Here is a 12,663-nt window from a genome sequence, read left to right as displayed (position 1 = left end):
AACAAAAGCTGTTTTGCAAACACACATGGCCCAGAGGTGCTCCTGGGGTGCTGGGACAGGGTGGCCCCTTGGCTTGGGGGCATTGGCCAGCCAGACCCCCAGCGTGGCCAGTGGGAGCTGCCTGGTGACACCCCGCAGGGCCCCGTCTGTGGGAGCTGGGTTTTATCGGTTGCGTGATGAGGGCCTGTTGACACGGAGATTACAGCAAAAATCAGGTTAAAACCCATTTATCTGACCCGAGCAGAGCCCGTGTGCTTGTCCCAGGGACGTGCAGAGGCGTGAGTGGGGCCATCTCAATGCTGGTGGCTACAGACCTGCTGAGGCCAGAGAGCCCGGCAAACGCCGGCCACGCAGCTGCGTGTGATTGTTAATAAAGGGCACACAGTAATTAAACCAGCACACCTGGAAATAGCTCTTTCTGTAGCTCCCAGGCTTAACCAAATGAGTGGAATTTGCGCTGGCATAATTAAAGCGATGTGGTTCACAATCTTGTCTGCACCGAGGAGTTACTCTGCAGCTTGACTCTTCGCTCTCCAGTGAAAGCCTACATGGAAAATCCAACTCTGGCTCTGACTCCAGTGCTGCCTAATCTGATTTCTCACCATCATGGTTCCCATTAACACCAGCCCATTAACACCAGTTCATTAACACCAGCCTTCAAACCAGTCTGGCAGCCGGATGCCTCCAGCATCCTCCCGCAGCCTCCCCGGCTCACTCCCAGCACACACAGCGGTGGCGGTGATGGCAAAGAACGGGGTTCATCAGTCCCATCCCCGGAGTTGTAAATCTGAAGGAGAAATCAGTATTTTTGCATTTATATTCATGTCTCTCAAACAATCTTTTTTTTTTTTCGCTTGTCCTTTTAGGTGTTAACCCCAGACTCACTAGCAATCAGATGGTTTGGTTCGGTTGTATTAATGGTAAAATCCTTCACATGAGTGAGCTGCTCGTGAAGCTTGCCAGTGGAAAATAAGATTTGGAGCCACCATGGAGTGGCACCCCTGTGGCTGATGTGCCACAGCAGCACATGGGCGCTGGCAATGCCACTGCCACTGCCACCGCTCAGCAGCCACCGGCTTTGCAGCCAGGAAGCCCCGGGTGAATTCCCAGGAGATTCATACTTGATGGAAAAATGTTGCCCCTGCCTTTTTCCTTCCCTTCCTAAATCTGGATTAAATTGTTTTCAGACCAAAGAGGTGACGTCAAATGTGTTGGAGAGGAAGGAGGGGATGTGGTGGAGGAAGGTCCAGGGAGGTGGGGGATGAGTGGCAGCTCTGCTGGCGCTCAGCCCTGCCCACAACCCAGGCATGGGGAAACTCATTTCAAAGTGTCTGAAACATTCATTTTAGCAATTTCTGATCCCTGGCACTTCTCACTGAGAAATGGGGAGAATTATGGAGAAAAAAGGACTCCTGCCTGTGTGGAAGGGTTCAAAACCATGGGGATGACCAAGAACGGATGTGCTAATGGTTTTCTACCATCCAGCATCCCTCCAAGCAGCAAAAAGGATTTAAAATGGAGATTAGAGAAGCTGCCCGACTGCGACGATACACTCAGGGTATGGAGAGCAGAGCATCCCCAGCACCGGTGGTTTTCACTATAATTACACCAACATCTGTCCGGCAACGGTCAGGACTTGCGCAGTCGCTGCGCTGCTCCAGGTTGGGTTGGAGATTTCCCGCAGGCTCCTTCTGCTCTGCTTTTCTGCAATTTCAGAGAAAACTAGATTTTTTTTTTTTTTTTCTATCCGATACATTCTTCCTCTCTGGGAAGATTAAATCTTGATTGTCAGGAACCAGGGTAGCGGGCAAGATTTCCCAGACTAGTCAAAATGTCATCCTGGTAAAAATACTACTAATAAAAAAATAAAAAGAAAGGGCCCATGACGGACTCAGGCCTGTAAAAATATCCAAAAGATGGATCTAGATGTTTAGAAACAATTGAAGATCAGCAACAAAAGGACATTCTGCGGACTGCTGGGCCCAGCACAGACATTCATGGGGGGGGGGGCGTGTGGGAATTAGAAAGTTAAAAAAAAAATTGCCTGTGTGTTTGGTCTTGAATTAAAAAGGAACAAAACCCATCTCAAATAGTTTTGGGGTTTATTCTTATTTTGGAAATTAGGGCAAGGAAAGAAAGGCCCAAGCAAGGGGTGGTGGGATGGGGAGATGCTCCAGCTCCTGCTGCATCCCTGTGAGCTGCATCAGGGGCTGTTGTGGCTCCAAATCCCCTCCCTGCCTAGTGTGTTTCGGGATCCTTGGGATGCAGGAGGGCTTATCCCCAAGGAGAGGGTGCTGGGACAGGGAGGGGACCCTAAGGATGCATCCTGGTGGCGCCCATCCCACACAACACTGCCTGCACATGGGGTAGGAATCCTTCCTCCTCCTCTCCTGGTCCCTGCTGCCATCCCGCTTCATCCGAGAGCACCGTACCAGGGAAAAGCATCGGAGCCAAGAGGGAGCTGGTAATAAACCTGGGCCAACCCAACTCCACCCCTGGAATAACAGGTCTTGGAAAAGCCGGTTACGCCGGTGTCGCGTTGAGGCCGTGTCATCACCGTGAGGGGGGAGGATATTTCGGGTTGCCCCCGAAGGAAGCACGGCTGTCACTGTTAGGATGGCAGCTCTACGGCTGAAATTTGGCTCAAAAATTGGAGTCTTGCAAGGGCTGGGGGTCACTGGGCTGTGATGGCTTCGTCAAATTGACTTACTTCTCTTACTTCATCCCCAGGTCGGGTGATGTCTGCAAGGACCTGGCTGTGACCACACAGGATGAGACCCCCCCCACTGTATTTTTGTTCCCCAGCAAATCCTGTTGCGCCAGAGTGAACGCTGGGAGCTGGAACATGCAGGGAGAGAGACAAGCCTGGGGGTGGAGAGATGCAAAGATCAAACCAGCAGCGATTTCAAAATAAAATCCGGCAGCCCAGGGAAAATATGGCGTGTCCCTGACGAGGCTATCATTTATGCCAATTAAAAAAAAAAAAAATTGGCATGGCACGAAGGAGAACTGTGTGGTATTTCCTGAAAAGGGCGTGGGGAGCATCCTTGGAAAGCCTTCCCTGCACAATGTGCTTGCTGTTTCCAGAAAAATAAAGTTTGCTGTGACCCACCTGTCCCCGAAAAGCAGCTATTTAGGGCTGTAACATGGTCAGCCCGGAGTCAGTGGCTGGGTCTGTCCTGGCTGCAGAGCGGCTGGCACCTTCACCAGGCTCTGGGGTTTGGCTCTTTACCTGCAGCTCTTTAATCGCTGCAGAATACCTTGGAAATAAATGCAGGAGAGCTGAGCAAGCACCAAGCACTCCCAATCTGAGGTGTTTCCCCCACAGCTTTTGGCTTGTGGCCATTTAACCCCCCCTGCCAACCCCCAGAGCCGAGCCTGGCAGTGCCAGGGCAGGAGGGGGCCAGGAGGGGTTTTTCTGTTTCACCATCTCGACTTTTGGGGTCATTTTGGCCCCAGTTGGGACTTTGGGGGTTCAGAGCCCAATGGGAAGCAGCTGCAGGAGCATCTCCAGGGGGCTGTGGAGAGGTCCTGCTACTTCTCCCTTGTGAAAGAACAGCTTTTGGCAGAGAAGGGGGTGTCCTGCGGGTTAGTGTCACAGATGTCCCCGTGTCCCCAGGCAAGCCGAGGTCGGGACTCACCCCCCATTCCAGCAGCAGGGCGTGCTTGGGACTCACCAAGGGCGTTCCTGGAGGTTTCGGCAGCGTAACAAGCCTTGCCAAAGCCTAATCTCCAAGAGAGCTTACCTTTGGCATGGTATTTCAAAGGGGGAGCGTGGAAAACAAACACAAACCCACAGCTTGGGTGGGTTTTCTTTTGCCTGAGCTCTGCTCAGAAGCTGCAGCCAGGCGGTATTTGGGCGCTCAGAGCAGATCCAGTGTTTTCTGGCCAGATGCGATGCTGAAGAGAAGCAGCTCCACCTAGGCAGGCGCTGGTGCTAAAGCAGAGCCGACCTCGACACCAGTTCAACCATCAGCCATCGACCGTCAACCACCATCTGTGCTGGGGACGCGTCTGCTTCAACCTGCAGCTGGGCTTTGAACCAACGCCAAGGTCCCAAGTCTTGAGGTCAGTCTGGGGCTGAGAATTCCAAATTTCCCTTTTGTACATTCAAAAAAACTACGATGTTTATTTTCTTTCCCAACAAGGCTGGAAAATTGGGGGCAAACCCACCTATTTTCAGCAAATCTCTACTTGCATCCTACAAAGGCACCCCGAGACCCGTGGAGGGGGGAAATCCTGCAAGAAACAAAACTCCACAGCAATAAAAACCCATCCCAGGTGGAAAAAGTCCCTTAAAAAAAAAAAAAAAAAGGCATTCAAAGGCAAAGCGGAGTTTTATGGAGCCCTGGATGTGTCTGGATTAGTCCCATAAAAATCAGCATCAGCCGCTGGTGGGGAATATCAGCTTCCCCGCAGGAGACAGCGGGAGAGACGCTAAACCCGGTCTCGTTTTGAAAGCTGCTTATTAGTCCTCATCACACATAATTATACTTCAAACCCAAGTGAGATGTCCAGCTGAATTTTGAACACACATTAATGTTTTTAAATGGAGGAGAAAAAACCCAAAAAACGTTTATTGAATCCCAGCCAGGCTCCGAGTGTTAAAATAGATGCTGCTAATGGCTCTGGGAAGGGGGGCGGCAGCTTCGTTGCAGCTTTGCCAATTAAATGCTTATTACTGACCAATTAGGCAGAAATCAACCTGGTTTTAAGTGATATCTGATTAAGCAGGTCCTGCAGATCAGCCTGGGTTGTTAACCAGGGGAAAGAAACACCTCCTCCCTGCCGCCTTCACACACACCCCCCCCACCCCCCCCCCCCCGGGGATCCTCAGACAGGGCAGGGTTTCTGCTCACTCTGCCCATGAAAAATCCCCTTTTCTTTCAGCACTGCCACTCTCCTGGGGGAAACACATCCCAAGGACCTACCAAGGTTTGGCAAAACCTTTCAGAGCTGGGAAGGAAATGGGAAGGAAATGAGGGAAAAGGGGAAAATTAGCCACACACAGAGGGTGGCTTCTCCCCCCACCGCCTCAGCAGGTTGCTGCTGCCCAGCACATGCTGGGCCATGCCCATTCACAGGCTTTTCCAAATATTATCCCAATATTTTCTTTCAGTTATCCGATAAATGGGCCTCTTCAGCAGGCTTTAAGCCCGCTCTGTTCCAACATTTTCTTTAAGGCAGCAGAGGAAACGTTTGGGTTACGCCGAGCTGCTGAATCCCGCTTTCAGGGCTGAGCTGCAAGGGGTTTTCCAAGACAAAATAGGGGTAGTGTTGGGTTTTTTCCTTGTTTCATTGGGAAATATGAAGAAGGCCACATCACCCCTTAATATTCCTTTCTTTCTGCCTCCTCTCCCACACCACGGTCCATTTTTCCCATGCCTTCCTGTGGTTTTCATGGATTTCTGAGCATGTTTCCAACTTTCCAGCTCCATTCGGAGAGGGCACTTTGCAGTCTCTACCCAAAATGTGCTTCCTCCTTAGCAGTAATTGGTGTCTGAAGTCAAATAAAACCCTCAAAACCCACCTTGAAACATTAATCCAAAGGGTCTTTCCTTGAGGTTGCTTTTGTTCTGGTGTTTCCAACAAGCTCTGAAACTTCTGCTGCTGATGGGACGAGAGGGAGGAGGTTTTCAAGCCCGGTGGGACACGACTTGCAGCCACCAACCTGCTCCCAGCCCGGTTTGTCTTTGTGAGTGGCAGATCACGCTGCAATGGCCAGCACTGGTCGGAGGGGCACGGCTGACCGTGATGCCCACAGCACCCCGTGGGTGAGCACCCCACCACCGAGCATCTCCTGAGCCGCGGGGAAGCCCCAGGGGGGACCCTGCATCCCCCTGTAGGGTTGGGGCAGCAAAGCCACAACACCCAAGAGAGCTGAGAATAGTGCCCATGCAACAGCCTGGGGGTGGTGGAGTCAGAAAAAAGGTAAGAAAGAACAAGAAAGAGCCAAATTTTAGAAAATTTCAGTGCAAAGAGCCACTCCTCTCTGAGGACTGGGTGCAGCGACCTGCAGTCTCCATTCAACTGCAATTATTCTGGATGGATGGTGTTGTAAGCCCAGAGAGCCTGACGTGGGTGAGCAGGGGATGATTGCTCACCACCTGGTCCCAGGAGAGGAGTAGGTGCCTCCAGATGCCCTGAGTGGCTCAGCCAGCCCAAGGGTGGTGGGCATTGTGCAGCGCCTGGGCAGGGCCAACAGCCCTTGGCTGCAGGGACATGGTGGGTGAGAAGCTGCATATGGCTCTGAGAAGCAACAGGGTGAAGGAGTGGAAGGAAAATTAAAAGACATTGCAGCTCTGGGAGTCCCTGATGGGCTGGAGGGCGGTAAGGGGAGACTTGTTACCGGGGGGGGGGGCGGCGGGGGGGCATCGCTGAAGGCTTTTCTTGGCCTCATTCTCTGCCCTAGACATCTGCAACTAGTGCTTACTGGGTCTGGGGCGGGGCGAGGGAGGTGATGCTCTCCAGGCACTGAGACACGTGGGGTCCATAGGGACATGGCCTCAGGAAATGCCACTGGTAAGGACCCCAAACCTGCCATGTGCAGAAGCATCCCCAGAGGGATGCCCGAGGGGGTCCAGTCCCTGTGCTGGGACAAGCTTCACGACTGGGGACAGGACGTGGCACTGTCCCTTGTCCCCAGCTGGGCTCCCGCTGCTGGAATTGGGGGGGGGGGGCGTCCCCTTTTCCAGAGCTGTGGGATGGGGCGTGAAGAGGCAAACAGCCCCAGGGGACGTGGGGTCCCGCGGTGGCCCCTGCCTGTACCCATCCTCGGGAGCGTTGTGGGCGCTGCATCAGCACACTTCCACCCACCATTCCTTTACCCCGGAGCATCCCTCGGGATCAGGGCAGGAAAATCCCCCCCAGGGCCGTGCCACGGGTGTCCGGGTGCAGCCGGGGGCGTCGAGGAGGTACGACGGCACCCTGATCCCGGGGATTTCGAGGGGGGCTGCAGCCCTGCCTGCACCCCGACACCCGCCGAGGCAGCCTGTGCGCCGGGCCGGCACTAGGTGGGGATGGCAGCCCGCAGCCGGGCTGGCCGGGGAGGAGGGCCGGGAGGAAGGCCAGGGAGAGGGCTGCAGGCAGGGCTGCTGCGGGCCCCTCTTCCCCCCGGGGAGCAGCGGGGTCTCAGGGCTGCAGAGACGGGGATGGGCTGAGAGGGACTGAAGGGAAAGGCTGCCGGGGAGAGATGAGGCGCGGGATGCGGGCAGCAGCGTGACAGGGATGCAAGCAGCAGCGCAGCAGCGTGGCAGGGACGATGGAGGCAGTGTGGCAAGGATGCAGGCAGCAGTGTGGCAGGGATGCTGGGACAGAGTGGCAGGGATGCAGGCAGCAGCATGGCAGGGATGCTGGAGATGGCATGACAGGGATGCAGGCAGCAGTGTGGCAGGGATGCTGGAGGCAGCAAGTGACCCAGTAGCACATCAGACTGCTAAGACAGGCATTACTGCAAAAGCTGCGACTGTCGGAAAGCCTGAGCCCCTCTCCTTGCTTCTCTCAGGCTCATAAGTGCCCCAAGCTGGGGCAGAATCGCCCTCTACATCTGCTTCAGCCAGCGTGGCCAAGGAAGGGCACAAGCACAGGCCACGGGGGCTGCACTGAGCCCCCCAACCTGCCTTTGGAGGTAAATGCACCCCCAGCACATCCCTGCCAAGGACCGGTGTGCAGTGAGCACCAGGTGCTCAGTTGGGCTCAGCCAAGTGTTGACAGATGCTGTGGCACCCAGGTCCTGCAAGCAGCCAGGGGGTCTAAAAAGTATTTGAAATGTTGGTGTTTTGTCCTGCTGAATGGTACTTTTTGCCCTCCCAAAGAGCCTTGTCAGAGGGGGATGATGCCCGGCTTTTGGGTTGGTCAGTGTTACACAGAGACCAGCCTCAAACAGCACTGGGAGGGAATCACACACCCAAACAAGTTCCAGAGAGAAACACCATAAAAAAGGAAAATAATACTTTCTTCTGGACAGCAAGAGCCTCAACCAGGCTGCAGAAAGGCATTGGCAAGTGTCACATGACTTACCAAGACAGTGTGCTTGAGCCTGTACCTCGGAGGGATGCAAATGCCCATAAACCACTTGAAAAAGGGGGAAAAAAATTAAAATATCCCAATTCTACATAGAGCAGACATTTTCAAAGTTCACAGCCTGGAGGAGTGTGGAGCAAGCACATCTCAGTTTTTTCCCTGAAAAACAGGTGGAGCCAGCTGATGACTCCCATGGGTCTGATCCTGCCTGAGGGCCCTGCTCTTCAGCTCCCCACACCAAAATACCTTGGTGGGTATTTTGGGACCAATTGCGGCAGACGTGGACCCTTTGGTGTCACCTCACCGGTATCCTCTGGGGCCAAGGTGCTTCCCTGGAGGGAGGCTGAGGGAATTTGGTTTATATTTGATGGTATCAAGACCCTTTGAGGAGATACTGCCCGCTGTGCCACCTTCCTCATCATCACAACCAAGGGACGAAGGCAGGGAATGGTCTTGTCCCACCACGCTGGCCCTCATTTGGAAGAGACTGCAGCACCGAGGCTGCCGTTAGCCAAGGAGAGCCCAGCCCTGCTGCAGAGCTAACGAGCTTCCACGTTTATTACCAGCATTAATTACCTTTTGCAATTTCAGAAGGGAAATATTTCCCAAGGGTGCTTCTTGGTCAGACCTTCTCCTGGGCCCATAGCTTGTCTCATCCATGTGCCTGCGTTGGACTATCACTAAGGTGGGCCACCAGCACGGCTGCAAGCCGGGCAGCCAGTGGCCAAGCTCTGGGCCTCACTGGAAAGTCTGGGAGGTCCAGGAGAGGGATCCGAAGCACTTGTGACCCCAGTGCTGCCTCACCACGGGGTTTAGGAGGGGGTCAACATGTGGCAGAAGGAAAACCCCATTGCAGGAGAGTGTTTTGCACTCCCCGCTTTGCCTGGGCTGCTCAGCCACGGGCAATACCTCTGAAACCTGTCTTGGACACAACACATCAACGTGATAAGTCCTTCACATGAAAGTCTCTCCGGAATCCACTTGATCCAACCCTACCGCCTGAGTCACCACCAAAACCAGAGCATGGCTGCAAATCTCACCCCTTCTCTGCTCACGCCAAAGCTCAGCTCATGTCTACCACCTCTGCACGAGGCATCTTCAGGGAGAGCATTGCCCCAAAGCCTGGATCCAGAGGCCAGAGGATTTTCCCAGCCCTCTCCTGCAGGGACCCGAGCACTGGCAGTAGGGACTGAGGATGCTCTTGGCCATCAGCATCCTCAGGGAAAGCTGGAGGCAGCTCTGACAAGGCATGGATGGGCAGATTGCACCCACGTCCCACATTTCCCTGAATAATAAACCTGCAGGTTGCCTCTCCATGCATTCACTGGGGATGCTGGGCTCCCCCACCGCAGCCTTTCCCCAGCAACAGGACATGGGTTTCCTGCTCACTGTAGTTTTCAAAGCTCTTCACTCATTTCAGGCAAATTTGGAAAATATGTGGAGGTTAAAAAAGAAGCTGGCTTGGAAATGTCACAACATTTCTTCTGGGGTTCCCAAAATGAAGCACCCAGCCTCTGTCCTTGAAGCTTTTCAGGAATGGTGGGATTTGACTTTTTATTTGGAAATAGTGCTTTTCTTAAAAAAAAAAAAGTTTTAGAAAGGGGCTAACTGATTTGCAAACACAAACTTTGCATTTCTTGTCAAACTGACTGTTCTGGGGTGATCTAAAACCAGAATGTTTGGGGATTTTTTTTTTTTAAATCAGGTTGTTTCAGTTTAAACTGAATTGATTTTTTCTCCCTTCCCTCCCACTTATGTTTTCCAGATGTGCCACAAAATGAAAAACCCTTTTTTTCACCCTGCAGTGTGTGGCCTTCCCAAGCCATTCCATGCACTCAGCTACAAGACAAAACCAAACCTGAGCCAGACAAACTTCCCACGATGCTCCTTGCAAATCCAGCCACAAATAACCAACCGCATCTCTGCCAAATTCATGCACCAGCATCAATTTCCAGCTAAATCCATGCACCAGCATCATCACCTTCAGCTGGGCAGGATGCAGCAGCCAGACAATCTTCAAGCATCACCCTGGATTTGCTACTGCCTTTGAAATGCATCTGCCCTGATTTATTACTGCAAATTTTTCACACCTGGGGCAATGCTGCCCAAGCCCACTCCCACCTTGGAGCTGACACACTGACTTAGTGGTCCAGCTAAAATTAAGCATCCCAAAGCCAGAGCTGGGATGCTGCGGCTAGGATTGCATATTACCATAGAATGAGAAAAAAAAATGTGACAACCACAAACTATTTGCATTTCGAAATTGAAACATTTACTTCCTTTGGCATTTTTGCAAGAGCGCTGAAGGCAGCACAGGCCAAGGGCCATTGAGGCCTCAAGTGGCTTGTGTGAAAACACTTTTTTGCCACAGAGACTTCCCGTGAGATTTGTTGTGACACACGGCAGCTTAAACAATGGCATTTGGATGTTATCAGCAGTAGGGCTTCTGTATTTCTGTATTTTGCTTCCAGCATGCAGGATTTTTGCACTGTTGGCCTCAGCTGACTCCGCATGGAGTGGCACAAGGTGGGGTCCCCCTGACTGCCCATGTGCCTTTCAAGCAACCCCAAAATCTATCCCATGTGAGAACAATCTCAAACATAAACTTACACAAATAGAGTATTTCCATACATTTGACAGTTCTAAAACCCACGCACAGGGGTGAGCTGCAAGGGTACATCAGGAAACTGCGGTTGGGCATGTGCCGGGAGCACCACATCCCTCCATGGCAGGGAGGTTTTGGAGATGAGCAGGTTTCTTGGCTGACATTGGCCGTATTGAGTCCCCTGGCAAAGGAATAAGAGAGTCCAGAGGGCTGCAGGGATGGAGAGTTGCTCACTCTGTGGGCCAATCCCCCAAAGCTGAGGGGTAAGCCTTAGACTGAGCTGGGGTCAGACCCAGGAGTCCAGATCCAGCCCCAGAAACTCACATTAGCTGCTGAAAGTATTTCTCCAGCCCCAGGGCAGCAGCTCTGCTCCCTCCCCATCCCGCTGCAGAGGGCTCAGAGGCACCAACTCCCTCCTGTGCCTGGGTGTCACTAGGGAGGGGACACAGACCTGTCAGGTCTGTGAGCTCAGTCCATCCCAGCACCTGGGATCAAACTCCCTGAACCTCACCCTTTCCCATCCCCACTGTGCCTCCTGAGAAGCCATGGCAGCACCTGCAGAGGATTAGCACCCTCCTAATTTCCAGTCTCCATTTATTCCTGTCTGCTTTTAGTCTCATTTGTTCTGGTGCCAACATTGTCTTTCAGCTTAAATAACTCTTCCCCTTTCCTGGTGCTTCCCACCTCGAGGTACCAGTCAGCATCTTCTCTCCCAGTCTTGGTCTCACCCCCAGGAGAGGGCATTTTCCTTTCCTCAGATGAGGATCTAAGGAAATGCAGTACCTGCAGCTGCAACCACGCAGAGCCAGCCAGGCTGAGCAGCCCCAGCCCCGCGGAACTCAAAACTTGCTGAAAGCACCAGCCAGGGCCAAATTCAGCTGCTCGGGTGAAGCCACTCTGGCACCGCAGGGACCTCAGCGTGCTCCACCACCCACTCACCTCTGTGCAAGTGGGGTGAGATTTTGGAAGCACGCAGTCAGCTCACCAGAAAATGTGATTTGGGAACCCCCCAAAAAAGCAGCGGTGGGACATCAGTCTGTTTCAACCATCGGGCTTTCCTCTGAGCACAGGGCAGAGGACCAGAACCCCTACAGCCGCTGGTGGGATAGTGGTGGTTCAGCTGGAGATTCCTGCCTGGACACAAGGAGCTGGCAGGACTGAGGTGATTTGAGGGCAAGGAGCAGGGACCAGGGATGGAGGAGGACCCTGCAGAAGGGATAAGGCAGGAAGGTGGCCCAGGGCTGGCTACTGTCCACTCATGGCATGGCCAGAGCACATCCTGCATCTCAGAGTCAAAGGTCCCAGCACAGGGGTCAGGCTGCACCCAAATGACCAAGGCCAGGAACTAAGGAGCCAGGATTAAGCCGTGGGCCCAAGCGGTGCTGGGAAAGTCAAGAGCAAGAGGGGAAGCTGGGAAAGAACATCCTGCAACCCCAAAATAAGGTGAGCAGTGAGGAGCAACTGCCAAGACTCCTTTTTACACTCAATTTTGGGGAGCCGGTCTCACCAGCTTGCTCGGTGTAGAGGCCACAGCCATGGTCAGGTTGTTGCTTCATTTTTGCCTTTTTATTTTTCCACCCACAAAAAAATCAGCCCAAATCCTACAGCATGTTGGCCAAAATCCACATTCACAACAGAAACGGTGGCTCAGACTCAGCCACTGAGGTCTGTGCCCTCAAACCGGGGTCAAAGGAGGGCGGCATTGCTAGGACAGGAGCATAAATCCGAATATTGATTTAATCATAAATATTGATTTAACCCCTTTTGCTGCTTCCCTGTGCTCCCCACATGCTCATTCAAATGACAGAAAACATTGTGTCAGACCACCTTCACGGTCACTCACTGTGCAAGTTATACGGTCACCAAAATCCGCGGGTCCCTGCGTGCTCAGGGATGGCTGGCATGTCCCTGGCTGCTCCCCTGCCAGCGTGCACAGAGGGAACCTGCCAGCCCCAGAGGTGGTGCTGGGCACCACCAGGAGCAGGATTTGGCCCCGGGAAGATGCAGGGTGGCAGGTAGGGATGGTGGCATTGGGA

Source organism: Strix aluco, chromosome 12 (assembly GCF_031877795.1).
Source record: "Strix aluco isolate bStrAlu1 chromosome 12, bStrAlu1.hap1, whole genome shotgun sequence".
NCBI lineage: Eukaryota > Metazoa > Chordata > Aves > Strigiformes > Strigidae > Strix > Strix aluco.
This window is presented reverse-complemented; position numbering follows the sequence as displayed.